General features: G+C 40.9%; 1 protein-coding gene across 2 annotated transcripts in view; it reads right to left on the bottom strand.

Annotated features, from left to right (window-relative positions):
* LOC137277821 (potassium voltage-gated channel protein Shaw-like) overlaps positions 1-12740 on the bottom strand; it is a 138201-nt gene that overhangs the window by 94942 nt on the left and 30519 nt on the right. For both annotated transcript variants that reach the window (XM_067809776.1, XM_067809775.1), the window contains exon 2: positions 6275-6452. The gene's annotated coding sequence lies outside the window, so the exon portion shown is untranslated. The remainder of the gene's footprint in view (positions 1-6274; positions 6453-12740) is intronic.

Here is a 12740-nt window from a genome sequence, read left to right as displayed (position 1 = left end):
TGGTGAAGATAAGCGTTCTGTCACTGGGCATGCGCACGTCACACACGAAACGCAATTAAAAGACTATTTAGACTAATGTCATCTGCAGATACTTATCGGGTTTGGTGTTTAGACACGGAGCAAGCACAACGTGGAGATACATAGATATGGTAGGAATATACTTGAAAATGTGGAAAGAGAATGTATGACTAAACCCTAGTTTAACTCTATGACGACTGTGAATTACCTAGCCTGGGCTACACTACCCAGTGATCGATATCATGAGTATTCATCTGCGGAATTGGTATTTGATGACATGCCTCACCCAGACGGACCAAACGATACTCTTAGTCGCCTCTTACATCAAAGATGGTTAAGCATGCGATACGCAACATAGACTATCGCTTAATCTCTGAATATATATTATTTTAATAGTAACATATAAACTCATTTAAGATGGAAAGGGGCCCGGTGAGATGGGAAATTCCGAACCTGAGGAAATCTAGACTTGTTTCTTTTATAAGTTAAGCATTGCAGGAAGGGCAACGGCCATCAATCCATCCATGTGTCTGTCTGTCCGGAAGGTTTTATGCTGTATATTGTTTATGAGATATTATGTCTCAGTTCAACACGTCATATTCAGTATAGTGCATCACTGACGTTCCTGTCATAGTACTCGATGTAGAAATATTCATGCAACTACCCCGGGCCTGTGAAGCCTCGCCGTAGTTTTCACAAAAAGCTAGGTATCACGAGGCTGGCGTCTTTCATGTAAACCACACTAAAGCATCTATGTATCTGCCATTACCCCAACATACCATTCATTCCGACAAATGGCGTCACCATCATAATAATTAGTCAAGAAATCATCACGACCTACCTCAATAGCATTTTTCTCAAGAGATGTGCACGACACTGAATATATACCATCATTTGTTTCATTTATCATTATCAAAACATAAAATGTAGATATATATGTAGCTGCCAAGAAGCAGTTAAGTTACATGGCAGATAATAGCCTAGCGTTGTCAAAATGTACGTTCGGTCTTTGCGAAGCATTTCTCATTGTAGTTTAATCATCCCAGACGAACACTAAGCAACATTTTGATGTATTAATCACACAAAACCATTCCCAGTCGGTTTTTCACTATCTGGGCTGCCAGAAAGGTGATTTATGCCCGAATCGCGCATTTCTGCCATCATCTCCCCGCCTGTGTGTAGTTATCGTGAAGGGGTCACACATATCTCATAGTACTGGGTGACGTAACACGACTTCTTTGAAGTGCCGGAGATGACCAGATAAAGACTCCGAGATTGTCGGCCTATCAGAGGGCACGCGTGGGGTCCGGCAGAATACGATCTTGAGTCAATTTGCACCATGTCGAGGTAGTTCATTCACACAAATTTTATACTAATTTGAAAAATACGGCAGATATCAGATATGTTGCTGTAACATGGTTTTACCCAATCGTACTGGAGCCGATTTTATTTAACAGATTGTGTTGGAAGATTAAAATCGTTTAAAAGATTCATATTTTATACGAAAAAGGGACATTGAATAAGTGTTTGTTGTACACGATTCTGAAGCAAAGGAGTTAATTGTGAGCCGTGTTGGCAGTCTTCGCTCATGTATATTGACCGTCTTTAACTTTAATGTCTAGTTAGTGCTTAGCAGTTCATTACATCAATGTATTTCTTGATTTAAAATGGTTTCGTGACAACAGATTTGTAATCTTCAGATATGCACGGTGTTTCTTCTGTCCATACCGATGAGATTATGTTATGTACTTCGGTTTAGATGAAATTGTATCTTCGTGGTTACATCTATTTGAACCGACATTTATACGTGTTCCCTAAATAGCATTTTCAGTTCCAATACAGTCAACAAATCGCCTCTCTTGCAGCCATTCACTGCGGGATGATCTATTTGGCCATGTGACGCGTATTTCCGGTGGCTAGGACTATATCGGATGACCAATCACGCACATTGGGCATGTGTACTTCCGCAGTGCAAACCGGCTTAGTCCGTGTCCTGACTGGTTGAACCATAACAAAGGCTTTGCCAGGCAGACACGACCAGACCAGGGTTGCGGGAAATAAATCTAATGATAACCAAATATCGCCACCTTTCGACTTAGGCTTTGTGGCTTAACCATGAAGCCTTGATTTGATGCAATCTGTCGCTATTCATTTGCTGTAATCCTTCGTCGATGTCTGGGTGAAAACTGTTGGGTTAATACTCTCTGCGTAAACACGTCTCCCGGGAGGCGAAGGTTTATTGCTTGGTGCTGTTCCGTTAGAGAAATATAATGCGTTCTTGAGTGTTCCGAACACCACGTGCTAAAATCACAGGGTACCTCTTTGTATCATTAGCAACTGTTAAAAAGTATTCTCTCATCCCGAGTTCGAATCTCAAAACGGGTACACTGTGAAAATACTTTCTGGTACCCCTACTTCGCCATTTACCCAGGTCATAAAACGAGCATATTCACTCTTAGTCTCGCTCCAAGTCTGCACTGAATACCAAACCCCTGGATGCATATTCATTCTATTTTCATACAGCAGGGTCTAGATACGCGGGCATTAAGGACGACAATCCGTTATCGAAATTTACTTATGCCAGTATTTTAAAATCTTTTTCTGTAAATTTTCATTTAAACTATAAATTATTACATTAGAGACTTGCGCAAGTCTACCTTTCACCCGACAGTTGTAATGGCGGAATTTCAGTGGTACTGATTTCGGACAAAATAAGACTCATATATTTCTGTGAGAAAGCAAGGAGCGTAGTACTGATCATGTTAGATACAGCATTAGCTTGTGATCCTTACAGGTTCTGTCTCACTGCCCACCAACACGTGCAGGACGCATGCACACGTCAGTGTAGCACGTTTGAGAATCTATGATGAAAAGGAGAAACTGCTTTGTGTTGCAGTGAACGTTTTTTTTAACGTTTTTATGTTGATGAACAGGACGGGGGTGGGGAGGTTGGGGTGTGTGGGTGGAAATGGGTGGGGGTGGAATTTGAGGGGTGAAAACGACCCTTTTTCGCCCGCTGAAAATTTTATTACATCCGTAACAGTGAACCTTACTAATTAATATATCAATGGCATTTGTAACGAGATGTATTTCTCAACAAAGAGGGACACTCTCGAAGCGCTACTATCTGGTTGTTATTAACCGAGATAACCCAAGCTGCTTGCGAAGCGCTGCAAGGTTAATAGTCACACGACTTATCCAATCGGGTACCCACCTTCTGCTGGTTGGACAGTGTCAAGGTTGAACAAAGTCCTTCTTTATTCAATACACTTGCGTTTGGCCTTTGAGCGTAGTGGAAGCCGCGGTGGTTGAGCCTGTTATGCGGCTCATTTTGTGTGTTTTTTCGATTACATGCCTGACTCTGAGGGTGGGGGCTCGAATCCTGGATGGGACTCAATAACAGTACTAGAATCGGTGCTTCACTGAGAAAGTGTAATCCCAAATATAACATATGCTGCATACATATTGTTTTTATGTTGAGATCAAGAAGTAGTTGTAGTACTAGTAGCATACAGTTATGCACTGGGATAAAGTGTAAAACATTCGATGGCCCTTATCTACACTGTGCGTCTCCAATCCTTACCAGTAGGTGGTGCAGGGCACGTGACCGCTGCCAGGTGGCTGACGTATTACGTAATAACTGTAACAAAACGGTGTGTTGAATCTTTGGAACTGATCAATACTAAATTAATTAAGGGATTAGTGCGTTATCAATGGGTTATCCAATGTTGGTGTCAATTCAAGATGGAGTGCAGCCCAGCTGCTGTGATACAGAGAGAGAATTCCGCTTTGACAATAATGAATGCCAAAGAGAGAATGTCGAAAAGCAAACAGCTTAAAATAAACCCCAAATACATTTCCAGCATCAGAAATGGTAGACAGATTTGCCTATCGATTTGTGTATGACAGGATAAGACGAAGCTTGGATATTGAATGATATCTGTTTAGGATAATTTGATAGCCACTATAGCGAGCGATCATTGATGAAATTATAGTAGAGTGCATTGGTAAACAGCTAGCAGCACCGCAATTATTCCTAGTGTTTATCATGGTAATCTATGGGAGCTGAGTGTCGCAAACAGTTCGCTAATTGGATACTGTTCCAAGAGGTATTGATTAAAAAGCGTTATAACGGGGGAAGAACAAAGGATATTCACGTTCACATGATGTGTAATAGCGAATGAGTGGTATGTACAACGAGGAAATCGTGTAAGGTACTCCTACTTGATATTCCCTGATTATAGAAACATAGCACGGGTTAACATGCGCTATAATGAGGGAGGCAGTGATGATTGATACTAAAATCATATTACTGGCATACCGAAGTCAGAATGGGGTGTACATTTCCAGCTCTGATATGAAATGACCTTATGAAGAAATCAGAACCAAACGAGCTGATGCAGAAAATGATCTGATATATGGCGTTGAAAGTTTCACGGCGTGACGCTGAAAGACCAGTTCGCAAATGCGAAAACATGACATTTTATGGCCAAAATTATATATGTGTAGCTGACTGGTAACCCGACAAAACCCATCGCCGTGATGTGTATAATTTCATAAGCTTTATATCGATGGATGGCGGTGTACACAGAATTGTGATTCTTATGATGTACAATTCATTTTTATCAGCAGACTTGCGATCGACACCTGACCCATATTTTCATCGATATTTGAGCGTGTCAGATTACACAACCAAGCCAATACTGATTAAAAAGTCGGAATATTTAGTTTCACATATGCGTCCTAAAGCTGTCAAATATCAATATTTCATTCACATTGTTGACGAAAAATGTGTTTCACTTTTATGTTCCTTCTTTAACGTAACTGTAAATATGGACGATCCCATTAGTGAATACGATATGTCTGGAGACATGAGGAAAACTACATATTCATAAACTGCCATGACTAAAGGCGTTACTAGGTGATGCTGCCTCGAGGAACCCGGCTTCTGTTGTGTTAGTATTTCACGCCAGCCGCCTTGTATTGTGAGTTTCAGCTGTGTGATCTACACCTGCATGTACGCAAGGACATATAAATGGATGACTGAGCCGTAACGTCGCCTAGTGAGACCGGACCTCCACAATCAGTAATTGAAGCGGAATAAACATGTTCGGTACATCGAAACCAACCAACCACCCCTTCCCCTGATCCGCCATTCCCACCCAATCCCCGGTATATGTCTCCTATATTTACATCCAGTCCAGTTGCATGGTAAAATGTCATGTTAAAAGAGTCGTGTTGTATTCACCCGCGTGTGTGTGTGTGTGTGTGTGTGTGTGTGTGTGTGTGTGTGTGTGTGTGTGTGTGTGTCTTCTGAAAGTTTACTAAATGAATAGTGAAAACGGGTGTTAGAGTGTGCACTTTCTCGAACTGTATCCAGTTCTTTCCACATGAATGCGTATTCTATTAGTTATTCTTCGGGCGTTTGGTATCGTGTATCCAGTGTACATATTTCATATCACAATATAATGTGTAGGTTACACTGTACGTTAATATTGACAATTTCCTTCGAATTCACGTCCATGCTGAATGATCAGAGATACAACTAGTAACGCTTGCTTGGAGCAATATTTAAGAAAACAACATGACAACTATATCAAGAAAAACAATTCATAACCCTGACTGGCAAAATAAACAAACCCACGCTTGGGGTCGTATTGATATGACAATATGTTTTATTACTCTTCGGTAGATTAAATATTCCTATATAATTACTCGACATATGGTAAAACGTTCAGATTATGTTGGTTTTCTATCTATATGCAAATCTGGCCGATTCTACTACGCTGAACTCTCACACTTATCATGGATCGAGGTAAAGAAGACAGGCATCACAGTGAGAAGAGTAATATATCAACCTTGGCGTACATACAAAAACATAGCTGTTCCTGGCGTATAAGACTGTATCCCCTCCCCCACAAAGGAACCAGCGCGCGTCTATGCTGAATCAAATATATACATTATTTATTCCAATATTATTGACAAATGACAGACACGGCAATATCAAATGTGCCGTAACAGACACCTTGTGGGGCTGGTATGCGGAAACTGCGAACCCATGCAACAAGTTTCACTCATAATATACTCAAACTGGAATATTTACAGGATTAACAACAAAATTTACAGTGGTTCCAACCAAAAATAGTTCCCGAAGACAGGCAGTGCACTCTCGCAAGAAACGTTTGTAAGGTGGGAGGCTCGCACTTCAATGGTTGTTAAATGGACAAATCTGTGAAATATGTTTAACGGTACTTACCAGGTTTGTAGACAATGACAGTAGCAAAGCGTAGCCGGTGTATTGGATCCCTACTGTCTCTATCCGTCGGTATTCAATCCTTCCAATGGCGTGTTAACCTTCCCCAAGCCAACAAACCTGCCACCCTCATGCTGCCATCACCGGTATTGATCGCCGCTCTTACTGGGGCCGTCCATTTCTGAAAGAGGGGACACAGGTTGTAAAGTGGTGGAAGACATCTCTCGACCGGCTCGTGGTCTGCGATACCTAATTGCCACAAGAAGCCCCGGGCTGGCAACGCCACAGATACCAGCGCTGTGGAATTGGAAAATTTAATCAAATCTCCAGTTCTCCTCCGCTCACCCACTGTTGTTGAGAGCCTTGGATAGCCCGCTCGTGTAGATTTAATTAATTGGCTCGGGCAGAGATGTGTTTTCTAAGGGCTGAGAAGTATAACTCTGATATCTTGATTCCTGGGGAGTTTGGATTATACACTGTTTTACGTACAGGTGTTAGATGTAGCAGTGTTTACATATGGATATTTTTTAAAATCGTGATTCAGTGATGTAACCATATGAAGTGCTAACGGTAGATCGGGGCTCTGTGTCTCGGTTCTGGCATCAACCAACATCTAATGTAAACAGCATACAAAATGGCACCTCAAAACATTAATACTGAAAAGAAACTATGGACCACAGGTTGAAAAATACGGTCGACTAAAGATTAATGTAAACATTCAACATAATGGCTCCTCGGATCATATTACGTTGAAAAAACCCATATATACACCTGGAAATTAATCAAGCAACACCCCAATTTTTTCTATTGGAGCAACTTTGAAGTGTTCTGACAATCAAAATATGCCGGGTTGATATAGTTTGACACTTTTTTATTCAACAGACGATCTCTGACAAACAACTTAAAGGGAAAAAGTATCAAGACTTTGCTTTATTGCAACGAAATCCAAATTCTTAAAACTGTCTTAAATTCATGAAAAAATGGACACAATTTACTATTCATCCACAGACGTTGTTGTCAGGTGTATTAACACAAATGTCACATGGAAAGAAAGAACAGTCATCTGAGAGTCTGCACACCGACTTTCATCAATATCTAGTGTGTCCTCCCTGCGCACGCACCACCGATTCCAGACGCCTCCTCATTCCTTGGATGAGTCTCCGGATCTGATTCTGGGGGATCCTGTTCCACTCCTCATGCAGGGCAGCCGTCAATTCGTTGAGATTATGGACTGGTGGGTCTCTCTGCCTCACACGACGGCCAATAAAGTCCCACAAATGTTCAATGGGGTTGAGGTCAGGGCTCATGGCAGGCCATGGAATTCTGTCAATTGCATTTTGCCGCAAAAAATCATTTACAGCATGCGCCCTGTGAGGTCTAGCATTGTCGTCCATAAATATGGGTCTCGTTGCCAGAGGATGGTTCTCAAAATGAGGTACCACAGCCCTGTCAAGAACCTCCTGTTGGTAACGAACACCGTTAAGGTTGCCACGGATGGTAATGATATCCAACTTGCAGTTCATGGAAATGCACCCCCATACCATAACGGAACCTCCCCCAAAGGCCACAGTCTCCTGGATGTTCCGTGGAGCCATTGCTGTGTTCCTCTGCCTCCAGACCCGAGTACGACCGTCCACCATGTGCAGCAAGAACCGGCTCTCATCTGAGAAATGGACCTTCCTCCAAGAGGCAATGTTCCAGTGCAAACGGTCATTACACCAGGCCAGTCGGGCTGCCTTATGGGCTGGAGACAGTCTGGGTCGCTTGATTGGCCTCCTTGCCCGGTATCCTGCAGCTTTCAGACGATTCCGAACAGTCCTGTTCGAGATGGGTCTCCCTGGAAGCCACTCCTGTCTCAACCGAGAGCTCGAGTCGAAGGACCTGCGCCGTACAAGTCTCAGTAAAGCTCTGTCCTCCCGGACTGTGGTCTTCCTGGGTCTTCCTGGTCTAGGCAGGTCTTTAACTTCATTAGTGGCCCGGTATTTTTTCAAAAGTTTTGAAATTATGGAATGATGTCGTCCGATTTGAGTCCCGATTTGTCTTAGAGACATACCAGCATTCCTCATGCCGATTATTTGCCAACGAGTGGCCTCTGATAATTTCCTACGTGCCATGACATTGAAATGAATGAAAAACCGAATGCAATCGACAACCTGCGCTTGTAAACACCCCAGGGAAAAAGTGCATTTTTCGAAAGTTGAGGTTAAAGCAATGCACGTGCGCTGTGCAAGCTTCACGCGCGTCATATCAACCCATGAAAAGCTCATGCTGTATGTCAATACATCAAAATTGAATAATCAATCATCAAAATTACTTCGTTAAACTTTGTTAAGTTTTTATGTGTCTTTGAATTTGGTGTTGCTTAATTAATTTCCATATGTATAGAATAGATTCAAAAATACAATTAGAGATAGGTAAAAGAACAGTTTGGCATTTAAAATCTCTATATCTACACTATCTGCCTGCATGAATGGCATTAATTAAATAACATTGGTGGTGTCATTGGGGGATTTGGAAGTAGGGGTTGTGGGTTAGGGTGGCGTGGGGCTGGGGGTGTTGGCGTCTGGTGGGAGCTCAAAGGTCAAAGCACAGAATTTAGACAACGATCGAGATATTCAGATAATCAGACAAGGCCTAATTGAACATCCCTGCTACTGAGTATCTCATTTCACAAACACTCTGTGAACGTATACTTAAGAACGCCATTAACGATAAGAACCATGCAAACTTTCAGCATAATAGACGTCTGGCATCAAAGAAAATAGTTAGAGTATTGAAAACGGACGATAAATAATATAACATTGGATAAGAAAAGTTAAAACCTTTTACTTCCTTATGTACATGGTATTAGTCTGCACTTAAGATCCCATAAATGGATTCGAGTTTATCAGGTTTACCGAAACCTTGTGTCCACAAATATGTCCCATCTGCCTACCTCGAGATGACCGTGCATAGCAGTGTTCTCCAGTACGTACATTATGCCTCTAACAGTACTCTTCATGTGTACCTGCGTTAATAATGTTATTTCCCAGTCCACTTATCATACCAATGTCTGGTTGAGAGTTACATGAAAGATGTGAAAACCAGCCTTCTTCAATCTAATAATTACGACTGTCAGCGCCATGATCTATGCTGGGCGACAAAATTGTAGTAACTACATACCAAACAACTAGTCATGTTGCCAAATGGGACCTTTAGTGCGTACATACTGCTCGCTACGCGACTAATGAACACTTAAACTCTTGACGTCCCGTTTTTTCGTATGTGTGTTATTTCTAATTTTTCACAAACTCGTAAACGGTACTGAAGACGCACACAACTCAGAAGAGTGAGTGAGTGTATGGTTCTAGGTCACTTTTAGCAATATTCCACCAATATCACAGCTGGGGACACGCATAGCGAGAAGATAAAAACAACTTCCACAATGGCCGGCCACATAAACCATTTGGGGTGGGGGTGGGGGGGGTTGTTTGTTGGTGTAAGTAATCGAGTCTGTACCAAAAATCCAGTGATTGAGTATCAGTCTAAGGCACAGAATTACGATTCCCCGCATCAGTCTAGTCAGCAAGCCTGTCTACCTAATTTCGTTAGTCACCTCTTATTACATTCGAGTGGGTTTTTTTCCTAGATTAGGAGCGGTGAAAAAGCCCAGTGGTTAAAGTGTCCGCTCATTATGACGCAGACTGGGGTTTGATTCCCCAAATTTGTGCAATGTCTGAAGCCCACTTCTGGCGTCCCCTGTCGTTGTATTGCTGGAATATTGCTAAAGACGGCGTAAAACTGAACTCACTCACTCATTTTAAAGACTAATTCTAACCCGGTTCCTGAATGTGTCATGAAAATATACTGAGGGAAAGAAATAAGGGATCACATGAAAACACGCGTGTTCCTTTATTTCCTTTTCCGGTTCCAAGCTATGAGATACACAGGCTTTGATGTGATCCCTGATTTTTTTTTTGACCGCGGTATATATAGAATAAATGTTTATACTGTTTTAGTCACATCTGCTGCAGTTACACTTTATGCTCATCAACGCGCACAACACATTCGCTATACATTGTCCTTGAATGAATATGATCATCGGAAAAGTAATATCAATTTTTCATGCTTGAATTAAAATTAATAGAATATTAAAGTGATTGTTCCATCTTATACGACCAATTAAAACTTGAATATCATATGGGTACATTAATCTTCGGAGGCGCTATTGTGTTCATTATCTTCCCATCAGAAGTGTGTGCAACATTAATTTATTCAGCAAAAAATCTAAACCATCAGTTCTCTTTGTAATAACTAAGAGCCCGGTTTCCAGAAACCACTGTCTGCTCAATGACTGATTCATATTCCAAAATTAATTCATATTGAATAACTGTTTTACATTAAGTCGATTTTTTTCTACAAAGCGACTTCCAGTTTGGGAAACTGTGAATCGGTCGGTGTTGACTCGGCTGAAGCATTCTACATGCGAGATAAACTCCCGTGCTTGCCCCGACTCAAAGATAATTGAATCAAAACCCATTCTCTGAGAGGGTGTTAGTGTGAAATGTCAAGGAGAGAATCAAATTCAATCTTAAGGGCTCAGGTCCCAAATCCCATGAAATAAGCCAGAGAGAGCATTTGTGTCCCTCACATGTAAAATAAATGCTATTTGAGCATTCTGTGTCTATTTCATGTACGTGGTGATATTGACAATAAATTCATTTCACCATTAAAATTCTTTACATTGTAGAGAGTGTTAATGTATATCGCAAAATAGTATATATAAAGACATTAAAATGTTTTCAAATATTAACGCCTATCAGATAATGACGAGGCATGGTAGCACAGATGCATCTGTCACAATAGCACATGAAACTGAGTGTTAAACCGAGTATGTGGTATATGTATGCAGAAACAAGCGTATTTATTGATTTTTGAAAGATAGGATGCGTAAGATTCGTAAACAGTCTGTATCATGTGGGATATTTTGTACAATTGTAACTGTTCAATTATTATTACAACTTTACAAAATAATAACCGTTTGGGGGGCACGCTCATGGGAGTGCTGATTTCCTGCAGGGACAGTTCACTTGAGTAAGGCGTTTTCAGTTAAAAATCAAAGAACATGACCGGCTGAGAGATGTAGTTTCTTTTTCTGTTGAGTGCAGCTGCATGTTTTACATACCATCGGGAATGGTGGCACAGACTCTCTATAAAACTAATTTATGTATCATGGATAGATAGAGTGAGTGAATGAGTTTACTTTTACGCAGCTTATAGCAATATTACAGTACTATCGCGACAGGGGGACACCAGAAATGAGCTTCACACATTGTACCCATGTGGGACAACGAACACGCGTCTTCATAGATAGATAGATAGATAGATAGATAGATAGATAGATAGATAGATAGATAGATAGATAGATAGATAGATAGATAGATAGATAGATAGATAGATAGATAGATAGATAGATACGTAACAACAAAAACCAACTATTTTCAGTGTTACCCAGATCTACACCCACCATACATACAAACGTTACATTACACACATTTTGCTATGTGCATCTGATGAGAGCCACCGAGTACTCACTCTCTCCTCGCGTTTTCACAACACAACGGGGTTTCAAAACTGAGTTCTGTGTGTTTTGAGCCTATGGCCAGATGCTGTGTGAAACAAACATTGTTTCAACACGTAGTTGACTTTGTCAGTATGTACGTCTGGAATTGTTTTCTTTACGTGAAGAGATTCAAGGAATCGCTAAGTGATTTAAATCGTTTCTTTTTTAACTGTCGGAGGTTCACTGTTTGAAATTCAGTTTGTGTGAATCGTATATATCAAGAGGCACCCAAGGCAAATAATGGCGCGAAAACTTAGGGGAGTGATCCCACATGTATAATTACATTTTCTACATTAGCGATAGTTGGACCGAGTCCAAAATGGAGATGGTTTCCGTCATATCGAAGTCCCATCAAATCTCGTACATTCTCATCAAATCCCTTACATTTAATCACAGACCCAATCACACAAATCCTAGCTTGACCTAGCAGTAGAGATCAAATGTAGCAAAAGAAGGAATGGGAATTAAACGAACCAATATGTTTATTGCTACAAATGATGGATTATCAAAAATGACAGCCTCCTCTGAAAACAGGTGATTGTCACGGATTGAGACTTGTGCATCGTTAATATTGCCATAGCGCATTTACTATGGCATACGTCCTTGACATTTGAGTCGAGTGAATTTACTCAAGTTGAAATAAAGCCGTATACTATGGTAATTATACTGTCATAGTTAGACTTTCTGGAATATAAATGGTTGCTGAGAAGAGCATGTAGCTGTCTCTCTAATGAATATCACTGGGATCTACCGCAAGACACGTCCATGTAATTGTGATTATGTAACATGTAACAGATATTGAGAATGTATCGTTATGGCACAATCCGTCAGTTAAATCAATTTTTAAGTCACAAAATTTTATACATG

This window comes from Haliotis asinina, chromosome 3 (genome assembly GCF_037392515.1).
Source record: "Haliotis asinina isolate JCU_RB_2024 chromosome 3, JCU_Hal_asi_v2, whole genome shotgun sequence".
Taxonomy (NCBI): domain Eukaryota; kingdom Metazoa; phylum Mollusca; class Gastropoda; order Lepetellida; family Haliotidae; genus Haliotis; species Haliotis asinina.
This window is presented reverse-complemented; position numbering and strand designations above follow the sequence as displayed.